At 38.0% G+C, this 18,244-nt stretch overlaps 1 non-coding gene across 1 annotated transcript; it reads right to left on the bottom strand.

Annotated features, from left to right (window-relative positions):
- Nucleotides 1–17,009: 17,009 nt before the first annotated feature.
- Nucleotides 17,010–17,117, bottom strand: LOC130983478 (small nucleolar RNA R71). The gene has a single exon (XR_009087465.1). It is a non-coding gene; the product is annotated as a small nucleolar RNA R71 (small nucleolar RNA).
- Nucleotides 17,118–18,244: the final 1,127 nt, after the last annotated feature.

The following is an 18,244-nucleotide window of genomic DNA, read 5'->3' as shown; positions in this document are numbered from 1 at the left end:
CGGCCATGGGGTGTTTTGTGGTATATGAGAGATGTGTGTATGGGGAAGTGTGAAAGTAAGTGGGGTAGGTAAAGATGCTGTAGGACCCACTGGTCCTGAGAGGCTAGGGAATTCAGATTTCCTGCCCACTGCATTTGCGTTTGAATGCCCAGGGGTTACTCCCTGGCTGGCGTTCAACGCCAGCAATGCTGTCCATTTGGGGCGTTGATCGCCCAGCCAGAACTCTATGGCTGGCGTTCAACTTTCAATAACACTCCATCCAAAGTGTTCTATTTTCACTGCTTTGGCATTTATGTCTCTGTTCTGACTGCTTTACATGATCATAAACCTAAAAATAACTTGAAAAAATAATATTAAGAAATAGAAATAATAGATAATTAATGAAGGTTGGGTTGCCTCCCAACATGTGCTTCTTTAACATCATTGGCTTGATGGTTAGCTCCTTATGGAGGTGAGTATGGGCTCAGAGTTTAACCCCTTACAGTGAACTTTCTCCTTGTCTTCTCATGAATGAGCTCCACATGCTCTAGAGATAGGACACGACTCACTGTATGTGGCATGACTGGTTTCTTGGTGAAGACAACTCTCATACCGCGTGAGAGGCCTTCAATTGGGACTTTCTTGTCCCTCCAGCCTTTCGGTACTTTCTTCTTGGTACCTTTGTGCTTAGAGCTTATTGATGGCTGCCCAACACCAAACTTAGAATTGATGTTTGGGGGCTCAGTAAAGCTCTGCACAAAAAGAGAGGGTTAGAACACTAAGTGTTTCACAGTAAATGAGTTTTGATAACTCGAAGGTCTCTAATTGATTAATCCAAGTTAAGAACATGAAAATCTAATTTAAAACCCAACCAAGCATTTTATCAAACACTTGGAAGGCATAAAATAAAAGCATAGAAAACTAATACGGAAAATAAATCTAAACAACCAATTGCAAGCATCAATGACTAACAATTAAAGAGAGCAACAATAAACATAGAAAACACAAATTGCATTAGAAAAAATCAAATGTAAAAATAGCTCATAAACATGAAAATGGCGAAAAAGGGAAATAACAATGGAGGAAGATGAACTAAAGTGCTTGAACAAATAAAAGTAAGAGAAAACTAAATTAAAGCAAAATTGAACCTGAACCTAGGGAGAAATTCAAAGAAAAACCCTAAAACCTATAGATAGGAGAGAGTATCTCTCTCTAGAAAACTACATCTAAAACCTAAAATTATGTGAATGAATGATGAATTGATTGATTCCCCCACTCTACAGCCTCTAATTTCTATCTTTGGGATTGGAAATGGGCCAAAACCAGCCTAGAAATCGCCCCCAGTATTTTCTAATATCTGCAGCACATAACGCCTTGTCACGCGTCGCTTGTCTGCCGCACCAGTCACGTGTACGCGTCATACCACGTGTGCGCATCACATAACTGCGAGGCAACTATGGCAAATTGCATATCATTTTGAAGCTCCGGATGTTCGCTTTCCCATGCAACTGAAACTGCCTCATTCAGATCTCTGTAGCTCAAGTTATGATTGATTTAGTACGAAGAGGTCAGGATTGACAACATAGCGATTCCTTCAATTTCTTGTATTCCTTCAACTTTTGCATGCTTCCTTTCCATCCTCAAAGTCATTCCTGCCCTATAAACCCTGAAAACACTTAACAAACATATCACAACATTGAATGGTAATAAGATAGGATTAAAATTACCAAATTTAAGGTCAAAGAAGCATGTTTTCAATCATCACACAAAATTAGGAAGGAAAATGTAAAATATGCGAATTCTATAAATATGTGTGAGAATAAGGGATAAAAATCACTCAATTCAGTACAAAATAAACTGTAAAATAGTAGTTTATCAGTATATTTGTACCTGCCATTGGTGCCAATAGTTTTGAGCTCAAGCCTCAATTGGTCACTCTGGTGCAACAGAACTGTCAATTTCATGGACTCCCGCAGGAGGATCCCAACAAATTCATATCTGACTTCCTACATATCTGTGATTTTGTTAAGACGAATGGAGTGAAACCTGAGGTTTATAAGCTCATGCTCTTTCCTTTTGCTCTAAAGGATAGAGCAAAGATATGGCTAGATTCTCAACCCAATGAGAGCTTGGACACATAGGACAAGGTGGTCACTAGATTTCTGACCAAGTTCTTTCCATCCTAGAAGCTGAGTAAGCTTAGATTGGGAAGTCTAGACCTTCAGACAGAAAGAGGGAGAGTCCCTCTATGAGGCTTAGGAGAGATACAAGCAGCTGATCAGTAGATGCCCTCCCGGTATGATTTCAAATTGGACCAGGCTAGAGATCTTTTATGATGGCCTCTCTGAGATGGCCAAGATGTCACTGGATCACTCTGCATGTAGTTCACTACACATGAAGAAGATGCCTGAAGAGGCGAATGAGCTGATTGAGATGGTTGCCAATAATAAGTACATGTACACTTCTGAGAAGAACCCTGTGAACACTGGGACCACTCAGAAGAGAGGAGTCATGGAAGTAAAAACACTGGATGCGATTCTGGTGCAGAACAAGCTCATGTCTTCACACATAAGTATGATCTCTCAACACTTAATTGTGATGCAAGTTTCATCTGTCAATACTCAATATGCATCCTATGGAGGGGACATTAGTGATGCTACCCTAACCACCATGGAAGAAGTCAATTACATGAGAAACTTCTCTAGAAATCTGAATAATGATCCTTATGCAAACACTTTTAATCAGGGATGGAGGAATCACCCTAACTTCGGGTGGAGGGAGCAGCAAAGGCCTCAACAAGGCTTCAACAACAATCAGGCTAGAACCAATCAAAATTGGTTTAACAATGGACAGTTCCAACCCTCTCCGCAGTAGATGGAGATGCCTAAGTAAAGCCTCTCTGACTTAGCCACAATAGTTTCTGACCTCTCTAAGAGTACTCAGAGCTTTATGCAAGAGACTAGGTCCTCAATTCAAAACTTGGAGATACAAGTGGGTCAATTGAGAAGCAGGATACCTGAAAGACCTCCCAAGACTCTTCCAAGCAAAACAGAGGTAAATCCAAGGGAATAGTGCAAGATCCTCATCAAGGGCAAGGAGGTCGTGCCTATAGAGGAAGATATTGTTGAGGATTTGAAGGAGAAAAAGGCTCAAGAGAAGACTGGGAGTGCACTAGTACATGCCCCAGTAATGATGAAGGAGCTTGAAGCACAACACCCTCTAAACATGCAAAAGGAGATTGAGGATGAGCAAACTGCTCAATTCTTGGCAATCCACAAGAAGTTACAAGTCAATATTCCTTTTACTGAGGTGTTGGAGAAGAAGCCCCCTATATGGCCTGCCTAAAAAGTATATTTCTGAGAAGAAGGCCCTGAGGGGAGATGAAACAGTGGTGTTGACCAAGGAGTGCAATGCACTAGCGCAAAAGAAGCTACCTCAGAAATTACCAAATCCCGGAAGCTTCCTGATTCCTTGCACTATAGGGACCATCACATTTGAGAAGGCACTATGCGACCTTGGATCAAGCATAAATCTGATGCCTCTCTCTGTGATGAAGAAGCTGGGGATCCAAGAGGTGCAGCCCATAAGAACGTATTGGATTGGTGAAAAACGTCCTTGTAAAGGTTGAATACCTTTACCTCCCTACAGACTTCGTGATACTTGATACTAGAGAAGGAAATGATGACTCCATCATCCTAGGAAGGTCATTCCTAGCGACTGGGAGAGCCTTGATTTATGTAGAGAGAGGAGAGCTAGTCCTGAGAATGCATGAGGACCATTTGCTGTTCAAAATTCCTAAACCTCAGACTCTCTCGGATAAATGAGGTACTAGCATACAACACTTAGTTTTTCAACCTTCTCTCTCAGTGGAAAGCCATACAGAGCCCCCGGACATCAAACCTAAGTTTGGTGTTGGACATTCACCACCCACTATTAAGGGAGAAGGCCTCAAGAAGAAAGTATCCAAAGGCTGGAGGAACAAAAAAAATTCCTATTAAAGACTTCTCACCTGGCATGAAGGTAGTCTTCACAAGAAGTTCAGTCATACCATACACTGTGAATCAGATCTTGTCTCTGGAACATGTTGAACTAATTCATGAGAGCACAGGGAGGAAGTTCACCATGAGGGGTGATGATCTGATCCCTATGAACCTCCGTAAAGGAGCTGTCCGTCGAGCTAATGACGGTAAAGAAGTGCTTGTTGCGAGGCAACCGAACCAAACGTATCCTATAGTTTACTTTCACTTTCTTTTGTTTTATTTTCGTTTATTTGAGTTTGATTTCATATTAAGTTATTTTCTACTTATTTTTTCATATTTTCCCTCATTTTTCTAATGTTTGTGATCATGTATAGCACTTAGAACAGAAACAAAAAATCGTAGCAGGAAAAATAGGACACCCTGGAGAATGCCCCCTACTGGCGTTGAATGCCAGTCTGGCATTTAGTGCCCAGGGGGGAGTGCAAGGCTAGACGTTAAACGTCCAAATGGGAGCCAACCAAGACCAATTTTTGGTCCCCTTAGGGCGTTCAATGCCCATTCTTGGCGTTGAACGCCAGAAATTCAAAAGAAAAGGGGATCCCCCTGCTGGCGTTCAACGTCTTCAACGCCCAGGGGGGATGCAGCATGCTGATTTGAATTTTGAAATATTTGGCCAATGGATATCACCCAACCACCAACCACTTCACCATTTACTCACTCTTATCCATTCTCTCTCCCCTGTTTTAACTAAACATTTTAGGCCCCACATGCGTAAAGATGTTGAATAGTTTTGAGCTAAATGCATTGCATGTAAACTGTAACACCCTGCCATAGAGAATCTTATGCTTAAGTCATAAGACAGAGGTGGTGAGGTATTACGACCTCTAAAAGTAAAATTATATATATAAATATAGTTGAAAGAAGTTTCATCTAGGAGCCTTTCAAGAAAAATTAAAGCAAAAGCGTTAAATCGAAAAGCGCAACACTCACGTAGGTGATAAACGTAACTAAAAAGGATAAGAGTAAGCTAAGCATAAATACACACACACACAGACACAGACACACACACACACAAACACACACACACACACACACACACACACACACACACACATATAATGAAAGAGAGTTCCAAGATACAAAAAACAAAGCTTCTGACTCGACTCACGAAGATTAACCCACCAGAGCACATAAGCATATATACATATATACATGAGAGTCCCCAAATCTGCCCAAAATACAGTTTTCAGAACCTAATTCTCCAATGCTTCCTCTAAGAGGGATAAAACATCATATACATAAATAGTGGAGATAATAAGTATCTACTTATAAACAACATAATCAAAAGTAAAGTCCCAAAATGCAAAAGATCTTCGCTGTAAGAAGCTCCCAGAATGCCTCAGCAAGGTGCCTCATGTCCTGCATCTGAAAATCACAAAATATGTATGGGGTGAGAACCAGAAGCTCTCAGCATGGTAATAGTGCCCATATCTCTAACATATAATGTCTTGGAAAAGCCGTAGGCGATCCCAGAACTTCTGACATATAATTTAATCTTATACCATAACTGAACCAAGAATGAATTAAGCAACTAACTAAGGATCTTCATTCTATCTAATACTCCCCTTTTCAACTCCTCCAAACCTCCCAACCACCACTAGAATCATTTGTCTCAAACACAGATATTACATGCAAAGAATTCACAATTAGGATTTAGATACTACAGAAAAAATAGGTAACAAGTAGTTAATGCAATCAAATAGGCATTCTGAACAAAGCAACCCAAACAAACACATAGATGCATATGATGCATACCTGTCCTATGGCTGATGAGTTTCATATATTCATAATCATTCATAATTCATTATCAATATAGCCATCAAGCTCATAACATAATTCATAATTAGGCATAATTCATTATTAATATATTCATCCGGCTCAAAACATAAACAACACTTCTACCATAATCATCAGTACACTCATATAATCATTATCAGTCATGGTTCATCATTAATTCACCTCTTTCTTCATCAACAAGTTACCTTCCTCATTGCCCTAAGTATACTTCACTACCCAAATTCCACCTACCAGGCCTTAAACAAAAGTAAAAAGGGTTTTGAAAGTTGGATAAATGCATTTAGAGTCAAAAATCAAGTTTTTCGAAAAATAAGGGCTTGCATACGTGACCCCTTCTCGCGTACGCAACCCCTTCTCGTGTACGCAAGGAGTGCGACCCGTAGCGTATGCTCACATCACGTGTGCGCACCCTTACAAATTTGACTTCTCGTGTACGCGTCACTGGTATGCGTATGCAAACTCCTCAACTCAAGAGCATTGCTCATGTCGCGTGCCATGTGGTCGCGTACACAACCAAAGGAAGCAACATATTCGCATACGTGATGTACATCACGCATATGTGAGCCCTCTGGGTAATAGAAAATGCTCATGACACGGGTGTCTCTCACGTATGCGGGTTTAGCAGAAACTTCAAAAAGCTGCTAAGTCCAAAATCTCTGTTTTGTACACCAAACTTTGATCGCGCATAACTTTCTCGTTTTAAAATATTTTTTCTCCGTTCTTCAGATGGTATAAACCTCTCGGACCAAATTTTCTTTCTAGAGAAATTTGATAAAAATTAGAGATCTAGAGACCAAGTTATGCTCTGCCAAATTTGGTTAGAAATCATAGTTTTCATTAAACTTTACAAACCTCTTCTTTCAAAACATACCAATTCCAAACCTTTTAAAAACCAACCCAAACTTTACCATATCAGCATCAAACACTCTCAACTCATATTTCTAACCTCCTCACTCATCCCACAACGTACCAATTCTCCACTTTATCAATCTCAACTCAATAATTCAAATTCAAACAATATTCAACGTACATCATCAACTATTTATATCAAATACAATATCAGCTTTACCACCAATATAGTACCAACAACCTCATTAACCATTACAAATGTACTAAGTTACATACACATCATTCATACAAGCCTTTATTACATCCTCCAAAACTATTAACCATATACATAATAATCAATCTGAACCAACCACAACATCACAATTAAATTCCTATCTTATGGTCACTAGCCTAAGTTTTCATGACACATTATATTTTAGATACGAGAACCCAAAACCATACCTTAGTCAATTCCCCAATAAATTCGGAACACCTCAAGCATTCCTCGTACCACAAGCTATCAACCATAGCCCCTCACCAACGAATCTAGCTTCCAAAATTTATCTCAGTCTTTCATTCTCTTCCAATGAGTTTCAATTTCATGAGTTCAACCTCCAATTTGATATTTCACCAACAATATTCAATCTAATCCACATATATCACTATAATTAATCCCTAAACTCAAAATCTCAAAAATCCACAAGAGTGTTAGGGTTCTTACCTTGCCCATAGCTCAAGTGAGCTAAACCCAATAAAATCCACAAGCTAATTCGAACCTAAACACCGAAATTAAACAATTTTCAACATCATTGTTCATAAATTTCAAAATTTAGGGAGGAGAAAACTGAAACTAACAAGTGGATTTCATACCTAGTCAATGATTGAGCTTTGTAGAGTTTGATCCGCTGGTCACGTGGCCACAAATGGTGCGGCATTCGGAGCTCCGGAATTTGGATCAAAAGTTTTGTTGATTTGAAGATCAAGTGATGGTTTTGTATTTTGGAAGTTGTTCTTCCCTTCCCTTGGCTGAGCTTCAACGTTTCAACATTCATGAGGAAAGGAATGAGTCACAACTCATTCATTTAGTTGGGTTGGATGGGCCCGGTTTGTTCAGTTCGGCCCAATCTTGGACCAAATTCATTAAAATTAGTGTCAAAATTCTTGTTTTAGTTAGCTCTATCACATTAAACTATAAAATTTAATTTTCTTGAATAAATATTAATTTATGAGTTAATTATTTATTAATTATTCGGGTTTTACATTCTACCCACCAAAATAAGAATTTTGCCCACAAAATTCAAATTCAGTTATCTGAGAATATGTGCGGGTAGTCTGTTCATATTTCTGATTCAAGTTCCCAAGTGTGCTTCTCAATACTAGGCCGACTCCACGCAACCTTGACTAACACAACGTCCTTTCCGTGCAATCGTTTAGTACTGGTGTCGTCGATTTTGATCGAAGTCAGTTGGAGTTTCAAATATTCTTATAACTGGACAGATTCAGGTTCTAAACATGACTAGCATCAAGAGTATACTTTCAAAGCTGCGACATGTGAAATTCATCGTGCAGGTTAGAAAGATGGGGTGGTAGAGCGATCTGATACGCCACCGATCCAATCCTCTTTAGAACCTGAAACAAACTGATGTATCAAGGATTCAGCTTCTTTGTTTTAATCGCTCTGCCTATTCTTGGTTTTGGAGTAACTTTAAAGAAAACATGACCCCTTCCTCAAACTCCAAGGGTTTCTGCCTCTGATCGACGTAACTTTTCTGATGGCTTTGAGCAACAAGCATTTGGCTTCGGATCTTCTTGATTTGTTTAATGATTTTAGCTATCATTTTAGGCCCTATTAGGCCTTTTTTCCCAGCTTCATACCAGCATATCAGAGATTGACACCTTCTCCCGTATAGAGCCTCATACGGAGCCATCTCGATGCTCGTATGGTAGCTGTTATTATACACAAACTTCACTAGTGGCATATACTGATCCCAGCTTTCTGGCTGGTCCAAAATACAAGCTCTCAACATATCTTCTAGGGTTTTGATTGTCCTTTCAGATTGACCATCTATTTGAGGATTGTAAGCTATACTTAGGCTTAATTGGGTTCTAATAACTCTTTAAAATGCCCCCCAGAACCTTGAAGTAAAACAAGGATCCCTGTCGGATATTATCATAGTGGTAGGCACGCCATGCAACCTCACAATTTCTTTGATGTACAAGCATGCTAGCTCCTCCAGCGTACAATTCATCTGAATGGATAGAAAGTTAGCCTACTTTGTCAGCTGGTCCACAATCACCCAGACAGTATCAAATCTGACTCGAGTTCTTGGCGACCCTGACACAAAGTCCATTGCGATGCTCTCCCATTTTCATTGCGAAATTTCTAAGGGCTGAAGGGTTCCTGATGGTTTTTTATGTTAAATTTTGACTTTCTATCAAGTCAGGCACTTAGATATATACAATGCTACATCATTCGTCATTCCCGACTACCAGAACATTACTTTCAGATCATGGTACATCTTAGTTCTTCCTGAATGAATAGAAAATTCGCTTTTTTGCACCTCCTTTAAGATGTCCTGTCGTAAGGTTCTAACATTCGGTACACAGATTCTGCCCTTGAACCTCTATAATCCGTCATCGTCCCATGAAACCCTCTATCGCTTCCCTTGCTCATTTGCCGGCCACACCTTCAGCAATTCATTCTTGTCTTGTTGAGCTTTTTCAGTCTTGGACTTAAAGTCACTCAAAATTTACAATTGACTTAAGCACAAAGTCCCGGACACGTCTTGAACACCTAACTTCAGGCTCTTGAACGCTTTAAGCAATTCCTCTTCTCGAAGCATCAACCAAGCAGCACACAATGATTTTCAGCTTAGGGCATCTGCTATAATATTTGCTTTTCCCGGACGGTAATTTAGCATGAAGTCGTAGTCTTTTAGTAACTCCATCCAACTCCTCTGCTGTATATTAGGCTCTTTCTGATCAAAGAAATATTTCAAGCTCTTGTGATCAGAAAAACTTGGAACTTAGCCCCAAAGAGCTAATGCCTCCATACATTTAGTTCAAAAACTTGATACAAAATTTGATGAACTCAAATTATTCCGTAATAACTATCGGCAAGTGCATCAGGTCGTATCAAGTAATAAAACTCACAAGAGTGAAGTCGATCCCATGAGGATTAGAGGACTATACAAGCAATAGTTGATTAATTATTCTAGTTAGACAGTTGAATTTTAAGTGATAAGCAAACAAGGAATGTAAATGACTTGAAATTAAATGAAAGCAATAAAGAACAAGAAAGTAATTGACAAGAATGTAAAGTGCTGAAAATTAAATTGCAACAATGTAAATGACTAGAAAGTAAAACCAAGTGAAGCATTTCTACAAACACTTGGAAGGCACAAATGTGCATAAGTAAATAAAGCCATAAATGTGTGATGAGCGGATAATTTATACGCTTTTTGGCATTGTTTTTAGGTAGTTTTTAGTATGATCTAGTTACTTTTAGGGATGTTTTCATTAGTTTTTATGTTAAATTCACATTTCTGGACTTTACTATGAGTTTGTGTGTTTTTCTGTGATTTCAGGTAATTTCTGACTGAAATTGAGGGACTTGAGCAAAACTCTGAAAAGGGCTGACAAAAGGACTGTTGATGCTGTTGGAATCTGACCTCCCTGCACTCAAAATAGATTTGCTGGAGCTACAAAACTCCAAATGGCGCGCTCTCAACAGCGTTGGAAAGTAGACATCCAGAGCTTTCCAGCAATATATAATAGTCTATACTTTATTCGGAAATTGACGACGTAACTTGGCATTGAACGCCAAATACATGCTGCTGTCTGGAGTTAAACGCCAGAAAAACGTCATGATCCGGAGTTGAGCGCCCAAAACACGTTATAACTTGGAGTTCAACTCCAAGAAAAGCCTCAGCTCGTGGATAGACCAAGCTCAGCCCAAACATACACCAAGTGGGCCCCGAAAGTGGATTTATGCATCAATTACTTACTTCTGTAAACCCTAGTAGCTAGTTTATTATAAATAGAACTCTTTACTATCATATTATCATCTTGGTTTTGATCCCTGGATTGTATTTTGATCCAGTGACCACGTTTTGGGGGCTGGCCATTCGGCCATGCCTGAACCTCTCTCACTTATGTATTTTCAACGGTGAAATTTCCACACACCATAGATTAAGGGTGTGGAGCTCTGCTGTACCTCAAGTTTAAATGCAATTACTATTATTTTCTATCCAAATCAATTTTATTCTTAATCCAAGATATACGTTGCACTTCACCTTGATGAATGTGATGATCCGTGACACTCATCATCATTCTCACCTATGAACGCGCGTGACTGATAACCACTTCCGTTCTACCTTAGGCCGGGCGCATATCTCTTAGATTCCCCAACAGAATCTTCGTGGTATAAGCTAGAATTGATGGCAGCATTCTTGAGAATTCGGAAAGTCTAAACCTTGTCTATGGTATTCTGAGTAGGATTCTGGGATTGAATGAATGTGACGAGCTTCAAACTCCTGAAGGCTGGGCGTGATGACAAACGCAAAAGAATCAAGGGATTCTACTCCAACCTGATTGAGAACCGACAGATGATTAGCCGTGCTGTGACAGAGCATTTGGACCTTTTTCACTGAGAGGATGGGATGTAGCCATTGACAACGGTGATGCCCTACAGACAGCTTGCCATGGAAAGGAGTAAGAAGGATTGGATGAAAGCAATGAGAAAGTAGAGATTCAAGAGGAGCTCAGCATCTCCATGCACTTATCTGAAACTCCCACTATTGATTTACATAAGTATTTCTATCCCTTTTTATTTTCTATTTTATTATTAATTTTCGAAACCATAAACCAATTTAATCTGCCTAACTGAGATTTACAAGGTGACCATAGCTTGCTTCATACCAACAATCTCTGTGGGATCGACCCTTACTCACGTAAGGTTTATTACTTGGACGACCCAATACACTTGCTGGTTAGTTGAACGGAGTTGTGAATTCAACCGGTGCCATAATAATGATTTCATACAAATACAAAGAACATGGATCACAATTTCGTCCACCAATGTGCATAAGTAAATGACAAGAATTAAAGACAATAAGTAAATAACAAGAATTAAGAATGAAATTAACATTGGGATCAAGAGATATTGCATTCTCAAGATCAATAGCTCTCATTCCCTCTTCAATCATGCAATTCATTGATCTCTTGGCAAATCATAAGTGATTGAAACCCAATCCCTTGGTGAATCAATCTCTCTTAACTTGATCAATTGCCAATTCCTTGATTTAATTGCTCATGAGAAGAGATGAAGATTGGCCTCTGGTATGCCCCAGATCATCATTTAGGAAATTCTCTTTCTAACAAGAGAGGAAAGATGGGATTTAACATTGCAAGTATAGTCCCAATCGACAAGGCGACTCACAACCAAAGTTTAGATTAGAGATGTCACAATTTAAAACCAATTTAATCTGGGAGTAAAATCCCAGATCATCTCTCAAGGAACTAGTGACCACAAGTGCACAATTTTAGTTGTGATAATCAAGGGGTTTTCAATAAAGAAATGAACAATTAAAGGAATAAAAGAACACTCAAAATTACAACTAATGAACCAATAAACCAATTAAAGAACTATCTATGTAGTATGAACAAGTAAAGGGTTGGAAGTGATTGATGTGTATGTATGATTCAAAACATAAATGGGATCTTGGCTTGGAATGAGCTAGGGGACCCTTTCCTTGTTGTATCCATAACTATGACAATTAGGATGGATTAATCTCACTTAATTAACCCTTAACATCGAAGGATAAGTCAAGTGAGCATAATTGTTCTTAATCCATAAATCCTAACTCACTTACCAATTGCCTTGGTAAAAGGCTAGTGTTAGTGGAAACAAGAACAATTAACAATCCAGAATTATCACTAAATGTTGGACATTACAACTCTAGTACCCCATATGCTTATTTTCTCCAAGCCAAGAGGTGAAAATTTATCTCATAATCAAAATTGACATTTCCATAAACACTTGGTGGGCATAATCATAAAATATGGCAAAATTGGGAAAATGCTTGAAACTATTAGCAACAAATGATCAAAAGCAACAATAGTAACTCAACCAAGCATATAATAATCATCAATCACCAAATTCATCAACTAAAAATTAAATTTCAAAAAGTATATATATTAACAATATGTCTTTAACTACAAGAAAGAGTATCAAAATTGTAGCAATAAAAGAGAGCAATTAAGAAATACTTACAATGGAGGCAAGCAAAAATCCAACATAAAAAATAGAAATAGCACTTGCAATATAAACCCTAATGAAAACCCTTAGAAAGTTGAGAGAAAACTTAGAGAAAAACTAAACCTAAAGCTTCCTAAAACTATCTAACACTATTCCTAATAATATGCTATATTTTCTCAAGTGTTGCCCCATCCATATGAGCTCAAGGCCATCAGATTTAGGCCTCCCAAGCCTTCCAAACGCGAGTCACGTGACTTTTTAATGAAGTCACGTGCTGGTACCTATGCGTACGTACACTTGGCCGAATCTCAGGTTGTGCATACTGATGAGCGGATAATTTATACGCTTTTTGGCATTGTTTTTAGTATGTTTTTAGTATGTTTTAGTTAGTTTTTATTATATTTTTATTAGTTTTTAGTTAAAATTCACTTTTCTAGACTTTACTATGAGTTTGTGTGTTTTTCTATGATTTCAGGTATTTTCTGGCTGAAATTGAGGGACCTGAGAAAAAATCTGATTCAAAGGCTGAAAAGGACTGCAGATGCTATTGGATTCTGACCTCCCTGCACTTGAAGTGGATTTTCTGGAGTTACCGAAGCCCAATTGGCACGCTCTCAATTGCGTTGGAAAGTAGACATTCTGGGCTTTCCAGCAATATATAATAGTTTATACTTTGCCCGAGATTTGATGGCCCAAACAGGCGTTCCAAGTCAGCTCAAGAAATTTTGGCGTTTAACGCCGGAATTGGCACGAGAATGGGAGTTAAACGCCCAAACTGGCACAAAAGCTGGCGTTTAACTCCAAGAAAAGTCTCTACACATAGAAGCTTCAATGCTCAGCCCAAGCACACACCAAGTGGGCCCGGAAGTAGATTTTTATGTCATTTACTCATCTTTGTAAGCCTTAAGTTACTAGTTCTCTACAAATAGGACCTTTTGCTATTGTATTTTCATCTTTGGATCACTTTAGATCTTTTGATCATCTTAGGACGTCTAGTTCTTAGATCATGGGGGCTGGCCATTCGGCCATGCCTAGACCTTGTTCTTATGTATTTTCAACGGTGGAGTTTCTACACACCATAGATTAAGGTGTGGAGCTCTGCTGTACCTCGAGTATTAATGCAATTACTATTGTTCTTCTATTCAATTCAGCTTATTCTTGTTCCAAGATATCACTTGTTCCTCAACTTGATGAAGGTGATGATCTGTGACACTCATCATCATTCTCACTTATAAACGTGTGCCTGACAACCACCTCCGTTCTACCTTAGATTGAGTGGATATCTCTTGGATCACATAATCGGAATCTTTGTGGTATAAGCTAGAATTGATGGCGGCATTCAAGAGAATCCGGAAGGTCTAAACCTTGTCTGTGGTATTCTGAGTAGGATTCAAGGATTGAATGACTGTGACGAGCTTCAAACTCGCGATTGTGGGGCGTTAGTGACAGACGCAAAAGAATCAATGGATTCTATTCCGACATGATCGAGAACCGACAGCTGAATAGCTGTGCTGTGACAGAGCGCGTTGAACATTTTTACTGAGAGGACGAGACTGTAGCCATTGACAACGGTAATGCTCAACATACAGCTTGCCATGGAAAGGAGTAAGAAGGATTGGATGAAGACAGTAGAAAAGTAGAGAGACGGAAGGGACAAAGCATCTCCATACGTTTATCTAAAATTCTCACCAATGAATTACATAAGTATCTCTATCTTTATTATGTTTTATTCATCTTTTAATTATCAATCCTACACAACCATTTGAATCCGCCTGACTGAGATTTACAAGATGACCATAGCTTGCTTCATACCAACAATCTCCGTGGGATCGACCTTTACTTGTGTAAGGTTTATTACTTGGACGACCCAGTGCACTTGCTGGTTAGTTGTGCGAAGTTGTGATAAAGAGTTGAGATTGCAATTGAGCGTACCATGTTGATGGCGCCATTGATGATCACAATTTCGTGCACAAAGTTTTTGGCGCCGTTGCCGGGGATTGTTCGAGTTTGGACAACTGACGGTTCATCTTGTTGCTTAGATTAGGTATTTTTCTTCATAATTTTTAAGAATGAATTCTAGAGTTTCAAGGTGATGTTTTCATCATCACCAAAGCTGATTGATTCTCATCAATTTAGCTCTTGAATGCAATGTCCTGCTGAAGCTTGGCTAGCCATGTCTAATTTCTTTAGACTAGAGCTTTAGACTAACATTGCATGATTTCTGGAATTCTTATTAAAAATTTTGAATCTCTTTATTTTCTTTTCCATATAATTTTCGAAAAAATCCAAAAAAAATTACAAAATCATAAAAACCAAAAATATTTTTTGTTTCTTGTTGAGTCTAGTGTCTCATTTTAAGTTTGGTGTCAATTGCATGTTTTTATTCTTCTTGCATTTTTTCAAATTCATTCATATGTCTTCATTGATCTTCAAGTTGTTCTTGATGATTTCCTTGCTCTGATCTTTAAATTCTCTTGTCTTGAGTGTTTTGTTGTTTCTCATATGCATTCTCAATTTGTTAGTGTCAGTAGTATACAAACTTCTAAGTTTGGTGTCTTACATGCATTGTTTATTTGATTTTAGTTGCATTTTGATTATTCCTCATCATTAAAAATTCAAAAAAAAAATTTCTTTGTGTCTTTTCAAGTCAATAATACAGAGAATTGAAGATTCAGAACATACAGCAGAGGAATTACACAGAAAAAGCTGAGCGTTCAAAACGCCCAGTGAAGAAGGAAAACTTGCGTTTAAACGCTAGTCAGGGTACCTGGTTGGGCGTTTAACGCCCAAAAGGGTAGCATTTTGGGCGTTAAACGCCAGAATGGATACCATTCTGGGCGTTTAACGCCAAGATGGCACAAGAGGGAAGATTTTGTTTTTAACTCAAATTTTTTTCAAGTTTTCATAATTTTTCAAAATCAAATCTTTTTCAAATCATATCTTTTCAATCATATATTTTCAAAATCAATTTCTTTCCATTTTAAAAAATACTTGCTAATAATTAATGATTTGACTCAACATTTCAAGTATGTTGCCTTTTCTGTTGAGAAAGGTTTAATGTCTGAATCATATCTTTTAAATTTCTTGTTAGCCAAGTCATTAATTTTAAAAATCAAATCTTTTTAAATTGTTTTTCAATCATATCTTTTCAATCATATCTCTTTAAACCCATAACTTTTCAATCATATCTTTTTAATCACATCTTTTTCAAAATAGTCTTCAATCATATCTTTTTGATTTCTAATTTCAAAATTTTTTTCAAAAATCACTTAATTACTTTCTCAATCTTAGTTTTCGAAAATCACCAATCAATTTTTCAAAATTTCTTTTAATTATTTTAAAAATCTTTTACTTTAATTTCAAAAATTCTTCCCCTCTTCTCACATCCCTCTATTTAAGGACTAACACTCCTCCATTATCAATAATTTGAATTCTATCTTTCTAGTTAAGTTCGAATTCTTCTTCTACCCTCTCCTTCTATTCTTCTTTTCTTCTGACACCTCAAGAAATCTCTATACTGTGACATAGAGGATTCCATACTTTCTTGTTCTCTTCTCTTTCATATGAGCAGGAGCAAAGACAAAAGCATTCTTGTTGAGGCTGATCCTGAACCTGAAAGGACCTTGAAGCGAAAGCTAAGAGAAGCTAAAGCACTACTCTCTGTAGAGGACCTAACAGAAATCTTCAAACAAGAAGAAGACATGGCAGCCGAAAACAACAACAATGCCAACAATGCAAGGAAGGTGCTGGGTGACTTTACTGCACCTACTCCCGACTTCTATGGGAGAAGCATCTCTATCCCTGCCATTGGAGCAAACAACTTTGAGCTTAAGCCTCAATTAGTTTCTCTAATGCAGCAGAATTACAAGTTTCATGGACTTCCATTGGAAGATCCTCATCAGTTTTTAGCTGAATTCTTGCAAATCTGTGACACTGTCAAGACCAATGGGGTTAACCCTGAGGTCTACAGACTTATGCTATTCCCTTTTGCTGTAAGAGACAGAGCTAGGATATGGTTGGACTCACAACCTAAAGAAAGCCTGAACTCTTGGGAAAAGCTAGTCAATGCCTTCTTGGCAAAGTTCTTTCCACCTCAAAAATTGAGTAAGCTTAGAGTGGAAGTCCAAACCTTCAGACAGAAGGAAGGTGAATCCCTCTATGAAGCTTGGGAAAGATACAAACAATTGATTAAAAAGTGTCCTTCTGACATGCTTTCTGAATGGAGCATTGATGATTGGGTTTTTGACGGTTTAGAATTTCACAAATGAATTCTCGTTGCAAGTATAGTTTCTAAACCAATCACTAATCCTTTCATACAAAAAGTTGTTTGTCACTAAAACAAACCCCTAAATTTATAAACCGAAGTATTGGACCTCGAGTCGTTCTCCCTATGAATTGTAATGAAGTATCTTGTTATTGGTTGTGAATTATATTTGGGATTTTTAAGCTTTTGGACAAGAAATATAAATGGCAAAGAAAATAAACTAACAACTAACAAAGCTCTTGGCAAGATATGAGAACTAGAAGTCCTATCCTAGTTATCCTTCTCAATTGTGATGAGAATTGTTCATTGCTACCACTTAGTTAACCCTTACTAAAGAAAGGAAAGTCAAGTGGATGAATTGACTTGAGCCACAAGTCCTAGCCAACTCCTAAGGAAAGACTAGCTTTAGTGCACTCCAAACCAATTAGCAATCTCTCTAATTATCAATCAACAAAAGAATTAGATAACTCAAGTGTCACTAATTACTCTACCTAGGCCAAGAGGAACAAAATCTACACTAAAACTAAAAGAGACATTTCAACAAACACATAAAGTGCAATAGAAGTAATCATTATTAAATGCAAGAATTAAAGGAATCTACAACTACAAAAACAAGAGATCAACAATAGAAAAGGAAAGAAGACACATTTAGTATGAATTACCTCTTTTTATATTGGAAGAATGTAGAAGGAACAATACTAGATCTACAACAAAATATAAGAACAACATAAAGGAAATTACAACAAAAGAGTGGAAGAAGAATGAATGTAACAACAAGGAATTGAGAAGATAGAAGTAGAAGAAGATGAATTAAAATCTAGATCTAAGAACTAAACCTAATCCTAATCCTAGAGAGAAGTGAGAGCTTCTCTCTCTAGAAACTACTTCTAAAACTAAACTAAACTAATGGTTAAAAGTTAGTTGATTCCTCTTCAATCCTTGGCTTAAATAGCATCAGAAATGAGTTGGATTGGGCCCACAAGGCTTCTAAAATCGCTGGCCACGTTTTGCTTTAAGTGGACCAGGTGGCAGCAACGGCGCGTGCGCGTACTATGCGCGTGCGCGCCACCATACGTA

Source organism: Arachis stenosperma, chromosome 5, assembly GCF_014773155.1.
Source record: "Arachis stenosperma cultivar V10309 chromosome 5, arast.V10309.gnm1.PFL2, whole genome shotgun sequence".
Classification (NCBI taxonomy): domain Eukaryota; kingdom Viridiplantae; phylum Streptophyta; class Magnoliopsida; order Fabales; family Fabaceae; genus Arachis; species Arachis stenosperma.
Note: the sequence above shows the minus strand (reverse complement) of the source record. Positions and strands in the feature narration are given on the sequence as shown.